The sequence below is a fragment of the Oncorhynchus masou genome, chromosome 30 (genome assembly GCF_036934945.1).
Source record: "Oncorhynchus masou masou isolate Uvic2021 chromosome 30, UVic_Omas_1.1, whole genome shotgun sequence".
Classification (NCBI taxonomy): Eukaryota; Metazoa; Chordata; class Actinopteri; order Salmoniformes; family Salmonidae; genus Oncorhynchus; species Oncorhynchus masou.
In genome coordinates this window covers 37,680,795-37,688,294 of record NC_088241.1, presented here as the reverse complement: position 1 = coordinate 37,688,294, position 7,500 = coordinate 37,680,795, and positions in this window count along the sequence as shown.

The window sequence follows — 7,500 nt, the reverse complement described above, 5'->3', positions numbered from 1 at the left end:
AACATTTGAGAGAAATAAGCTTTTTATGCATATGTAACATTTCTGGGATCGTGAGACCAACTCTTTACATGTTGCTTGTATATGTTTGTTCAGTATATTTAATGACATGTATTTAAAAAATGACTAGACTATTATTAATCAATACTGTAATATTCAGGTTTCCATGACTTTTAACAGAGCTGGCTTTTGTGTTTTCCGGACTCCCTCTTCCTCTTGGTTTGGAGGCATTGGGGAGATGTGTTGATGCATGTCCCATGTGGCTCAAATGCGATCAACTCAAAGCTCTCCTCAAACCAGAACAGATAGCAGTCGGGGGGGGGGGGGGTATGGGGATGGGGTGTTAATTTGTGTTCTCTAGCGCTAACTCTTTGCGATTGAAATGGGTAAAGATCCTTTTTTCTAAGTATTACACAAATATTGGAATAGCTTTGATTGCATTGAAAACACTGTGTGCCTGAGTTGGGGCTTTATTTGTAGACGGGTGCCCCTTACGGAAAAACAACATGAATTTCACGTGATCTTATGTGAAGTTAACGTGATTAAAAGGTACAACCTGTAAAAGCAATGTGATAACATGAATCTATACATGTGAAAACATTTGAGCACGTGAAAATATGATCTCATGTGAAATAACTTTGACAATGGGGATGGGAAATTTCAATGTGATACCATGAACTTACACGTGACAACATTTGAACGTTTTTCACGTGATAGTGCATATTTGATTTTCACGTTTTTCACATGTGAAAATGCAATTCCACATGTGAGAGTTTTATTTTCACGTGAGGTAAAAACATGTTATTCTCCTCACACTTGAAATGGGGGTGTTAACATGTAAACTCTATATTGAATACATGTGAACACATAACTTTTTTTGGTAAGGGAAGTACTGAAATGCTATGGGGGTTTTAAAGCTGGAATCCTTAGTTGCTACATCCATTTTGGGAGATCAATTAATGATATTTACCCATTGACGCTTGAGGAATCTAACTTATAAATGCCTCGTGAGCTTAGTTCAACTATCATACCTGATCAGAACCCAAAATACAAGCTTGTTTTACTTCAATGTTTGTAAAAAATGTAAATGTAAACAAACTAATAGCCTAAAAACATGGTTAAAACTTTCATGGATGGTCCGTCCATAGTATCCATAGCTCTGTCTTTGAATTTGAGAGTGGTTACGTTTCTCCAGGCCCATCCCGCCGCTTTTCATCAAAACACAGGCAGGGTGACTGCTTTCTTATTGTTTCAATTAAGGACTCTAGATTTAAGGTACGCTGTTGAGATAAAAGGTGTATTAAAAATGTGAAACTCTTGAATCAATGACAATATGATTACATTTTACATGATCACTAACTACTGACTTTTCAATATGACCCCACCTTGGATTTGAACTCACAACCTCTGGATTTGGGTTATGCTGATCTTTCTGCTGCACCACAAAGTTTGTAGCATTCACAGAAGTCCCCTACACATTCATTACCTATAATACATCTCAGCACTGAGCAAAAGAGTGCCATCTACGCTGATACACCATGCAGTAAATACAAAGTATGTGGACACCCCTTCAAATTAGTGGATTCATCTATTTCTGCCACATCCATTGCTGACAGGTGTATAAAATCGAGCACAAAGCAATGCAATCTCCGTAGACAAACATTGGCAGTAGAATGGCCTTACTGAAGAGCTCAGTGACTTTTAACATGGCACCGTCATAGGATGCCACCTTTCCAACAAGTCAGTTTGTCAAATTTCTGCCCTGGTAAAGCTGCCCTGGTCAACTGTAAGTGCTGTTATTGTGAAGTGGAAATGTCAAGGAGCAACAATGGCTCAGCCCCGTAGCGTGTAAAAGAAATCTGTCCTCGGTTGCAACACTCACTACAGAGTTCCAAACTGCCTCTGGAAGGAATGTCAGCACAAGAACTGTTCATTGGGAGCTTCCTGAAATGGGTTTCCATGGCCGAGCAGCCACACACAAGCCTAAGATCACCATGCGCAATGCGAGGTGTCGGCTGGAGTGGTGTAAAGCTCACCGCCATTGGATTCTGGAGCAGTGTAAATGCTTTCTCCGGAATGATGAATTACGCTTCAACATATTTTTTTAATTGAACCTTTATTTAACTAGGCAAGTCTGTTCAGAATAAATTCTTATTTACAGTGATGGCCTACACCGGCCAAACTTGGATGACGCTGGGCCAATTGTGATCCGTCCTATGGAGCCCCAATCTGTGGTGGTGGGCCAGCCAGTGGAAAATGCGGAGCGTAGGGGTTGATTATGTTCTCCAGTTGTGCTGTGATTGGCTCAGTATTCTGTCCCTCATGGGGACACTACGTCGCTGCAAAAATCTACAGGGAGAGCTCGAAAAGAAGGCTCAAGGTCATTGGACACAGATAAAATGAAGTCAAATCACATTGTATCTACCATAGCTTTAATTGGACTGATCACGTAAACATTGTACTTTCAAAATCTTAGCTAGCAAGCTAGCAGTCATCGTCATGGATCAAGTCAACAATCTACTGGCAAATCCTTTTCAATCCTTGTCATATGAAGAGAAAGTATGAAGAGAAATTATACATAAAATGTATCGGGGCTCATCGGCCATTGGACATTAACATTACACCAGGTGAGCAACTTTGGTTTTAGAAGTGGGTGGGACATCACTCATTTATTTATTTGATTTTTTAATCCAGTTGGATAAACATTCCAAAAATCCCACCTAACCGCTCGGAGGCATCCGCATGTTCCTAAAGCACACAGTTTTTTTTGTTTTGTATCAAAAATGCAATTTCAGAATGTGGGTGGGACATGTCTCCCATCCCCAGTGAAGGTTGTGCCCCTGCATTACACAACATGTTGGAAGTCACAAATTCAATAATGATTGGTTTGGAAGGAGTCTGTGGCTTACTGCAAGCATTGCAAAGCAATCACTAGCCTACTATTCAGTGGACTGGGTGTGTGGTCCAAGTCTGGGTTTAAGGGTCTCTTTTCCATTCTTTAAAGGATAAACATTCAACATTGGCCATGCTGTCAATACAGCACGACTACTGCCATGTTCAAAATAACTGAAAATCTCAGACTTCAGTGAGTTCACCACAACTTGGAACAACAAAAAAATTGCTCAGACTGGGAAAATACGCTTTGAACGGAGATCCAACTTGGAATTCTAAGTCGGGAACTCTGGCATCTTTCTAAAGCTTTGATCTGAAGATCACTGATGTCATGATTCAACCTTGTATTTTTCAGAGTTCCCAGTTGTCTTGTAAGTACCATAAATCCAGGGAATGCCAGACTTTGATGACAATGTTTGATGACAAAATTTGTCTACGAAGGAACATTGTGTCACCTTCCTGTTCAAGTGAGCACAGCACAAGGTGAGTCCAAAAATGGCTTGTACGCTGCTGCAGAAATGATGTAATATGCCATGGAGATATGTATACTGTAGCTAAGAAAGTGATACTAAGCGTATGTTGTATAGGAAGCTGTGAGTAGCCCATGTGCCTCACCCTAATAATTTGGTCCCTTTTCACCTAATAACTTAGCCTACTGTTCAGACTTGGTGGTGCACATGTAGCCTCTGCCTCATGTAGCCTCTCTAGTTTTTAGAGAAATGTCATCATTGAATATTGTAAAAGAGTTTCATTGTGTGCTTATATGCCCCCTTTATTTATCCTACGGTTCTATAATAATGGCCCATGTTCTGAATTCTGTCACTTCAAAAGTGCTGTACAAATAATTATATTGACTATGTCCTTCCTAGCTCAATCTTTATTGTCTTAATCAAAATTACGAATTGCCTCTTATCCACTTGTTGTCCCCTTATTCCACAGTTTGTACATCTCAATTGTCAGTAGAGACCGCATTTGTTTAAGCAAGTCAGCTATTTCAGCTATGTTTTTTTTAAAGGCAGTAAATGAGGCTGAATGAACTGTTTCGCTGCCAGACAAGTGTACACTTTTGATATCCATTTTCTGTATGATTTAATTTGGCTCGAGGAACAGTATTAGATATATTAACATATCTGTGCATAATCTGAAATCTATGTCATGCAGCAGCAATACGACTCATGGCCTTCAATATCATGATCAAAATGTAATGATACGATTAGGGTTCTATCTTGAACATTACTGCAAACTTATGTGAGCATGGTAATAGGAACTTTTCACTCACCATAATTAATGTCTGTCTCATTTCTATTCAAAATATGGAGGATGGAGTGGATCCACAGAAGGCTGCACAGCATTCATAAAGAAAGCATGAGGTATGTGTTACCCAAATGTTGTTTTGAATTTCATCAGATTTTTTAGGATGCTTAATATGCAACCTAAAAGGATATCTCTTTACATATTTTATTGCATTGTATATCCTGGATATAATTTAACATATCCTCGCTGCATGTGAGAGACCTATATCTTTCAGAGGTCACACCAGCTAGTTGATATCTATACCATATTGTTCTCGGATATGATATCCTATAGCATCAGGTTTCAGGTAAGACCCAAATGCAGACTGTGTTGAAGTGACAATATGTATTACAGCAACAGGGGCAGGCAAACGACAGGTCAAGGCAGGCAGGAGTCGATCATCCAGAGTAGTGGGGCAAAGGTACAGGACGGCGGGCAGGCTCAGGGGCAGGCAGAGTGGTCAGGTATGCGGGCTCAGTGTCAGGCCTGCAAGGGTCAAAACCAGGAGGGCGAGCAAAAGAGACTGGGGAAAAAGCAGGAGCTGAGACAAAATGCTGTTTGACTTGACAAACTGGCAACAGATAAATAGAGAACACAGATATAAGTACCCAGGGGATAATGGGGAAGATGGGCGAAACCTGGAGGGGGGTGGAGACAAGCACAAGGACAGGTGAACAGATCAGAGACCCAGCACCTTCCCTCCGGGCCATAACCCTCCCACTCAAACACGTACTGGAATCACATGCCCCGACATCTCACCCTGTACGCCAATTGGCCGTCGATGAGACGGGGGAGAGGGGTGGGCCTGGAAACAGGAGACAAAGGGCTGTGAGACATGGTTTTAATTATTGACACAGGAAAGGTAGGAAGTATGCGGAGGGTATGGGGCAACGGAGGACGAACAGCAGAGGGGCTAATATTCTTGTAGCGGGGGGGAAAGGTCTCGGCTTCAGGGGCTGTAGCCGCGGGGCTATAGTGGCGTACCAGCACATCTGGCTTGACCTTCTTGGAAACCAGTCGGTGCTGCGGAAGCGAAGTGGCCCGGGCCTTACTGAACCCCTCCGGAGATCCTGGTACTCCCCCGGGCTGGCGGAGAGGTCCGGGGCAATTTTCAAGCCCCCAGGAAGACATCCTAGGGCAGGCAGAGCTGATTTCAGGCAATGAGTGTGGCACAACGGGCCCCAGCCCCCGATGGCACCAGTAGACCAGTCAATCGAGGGATTGTGTCGCTGGAGCCAAGAGATTCCCAATACCACTGGAACCTGCGGAGACTCAATTTTCAGGAAGTGGATTGTCTCGCTGTGGTTCACTGACACTCGTAGGTTGATGGGGATGGTATGGTGGGTGACCCGGCCTATAGAGCGCCCATCCAGCGCTCTAACATCCATGGGAATTGAGAGAGGTTGAGTGAGGATACCCAGCTTGGACGCCAGGGTAACGTCCATAAGACTCATATCGGCCCCCGAGTCGATGAGTATCTGGAGAGACTTGGACTGGTCCCCTCTCTGCAGGGTGGCATGGAAAGGGGGTGAGTAAGGGGAGAAGCAAAATTGTCCTAAAGACCCACCAGAGTACTGATTCTTACAAATGAGCTAGGCCTCTTGAAGGGACGGGTAGACACATATTGTCCCGCAGTACCGCAATACAGACATCTCTGGGGGTTGAGTCTGCGTACGTGGTCGGCTGGAGACGACAGGTCAAGGCAGGCAGGGGTCGATAATCCAGAGTAGTGGGGCAACGGTACAGGATGGCAGGCAGGCTCAGGGTCAGATCCTGCAGAGGTCGGTAATCCAGAGTAGGGGCAAAGGTACAGGACGGCAGGCAGAGTGGTCAGGCAGGCGGGCTCAGAGCCAGGACAGACAAGGGTCAAAACCAGGAGGGCGAGAAAAAGAGAGATTGGGAAAACGCAGGAGCTGAGGCAAAATGCTGGTTGACTTGACAAACAAGACAGACTGGCAACAGACAAACAGAGAACACGGGTAAAGTACAAAGGGGATAATGGGGAAGATGGGCGTTACTTGGAGGGGGGTGGAGACAAGCACAAGGACAGGTGAAACAGATAAGGGCATGACAATAGAGGGGGTTCAAATAGACGGACAGTTGGAATAGAAAGGAATGCTTTGTATGAATTCTTCAGTAGCCTACAGAGACAATACTGTGAGTAATAATCGGGTTCACTTCTTAGTGTTTCTTCCTCACACCCCCTCTCATCGCCGTCTCTGCAGAATCGTCAATCACAGAGGCTAGCTTACAGTGGAATACATCACCAGAGAGCTCTTTCGCACCACCATAGAATGAAATATTACAGCGCGCCACCACGTAAAAACGAGGAACGCTGACCGCGAGCTGGCGACACCAGTGCGAACGTGCTGCAGTGGGTTCTCGGTTCAGTGATCCCATGGGGGGCTTTCCACGTGTTCATTTAACAATTCAGGGCATGTATTTTTAGAAGGCAGCAGCATTACACTTCACATGGCAGTGTGTTCTGCCTTGGAGCATCTAAAGTCTCGTTTCTCAGCAAAGCACTCTTCTAACCAATACCGATGAAGACGTTTTTCCATGGTGCGCGGCTGATGCAACAGACTTGAAAAAGCCTCCCCACATCTTATTCCCTTAAGAATGGTGAGAGAAAGGAAGAAGAGATTGAAAATAGATGAGCAATGGTAGCAGTCTAGCAGCCTTAGTGCCAGACACAGGTCCTATGAGGTTGGAAGGGGATGTTATTGTAGAAAGACCCATTGATTGTGCCCAGAGTAGGGTACTACTTTACATTTCACATAGGGCATTAGAAAGTCATAGGGGTTTCAAGGGAGAGCTTGTTGGTTTTATTAAGCATGTCATGACGACCCCTCTACTATGCAAGCAAGCAACATATTTGAAAGCTGCCAATGCAAACCCACAGGCTTACATAGTTATCCTTTTGACACACACACACTCTCTCTTACACAGACAAACACACACACACAAACTGCATAGCTGCCGAGGGCTGCAGTGCTGACCTCCTGTCCCCCTGCTCCCTCTCCGGTGTTCCTAGCCGGCAGTGCCGAGGTTGTGGCGTGACTGTGATTTATCTCCTAGGGTGCAGGTGATCCGTGGCAGATTCAAATGCCCGGGAACCCCCAGAGCCCAGGCAATTAGTGCTGCTTCCCTCTCTCTGCTTCTACCTCTCTCATCCTCTCTGTATCTATTTATCTTTCTCTCACTAGCTCTGACTCCCACTTGCTTTCTTTCTCTCTTTCCATCTGTCACGATCATCGCGCTTGAGAGAAAGTGTTTTTCCTCTCTGTTTTGAGTGCATCTAGGAGAGAGGTATCTGAG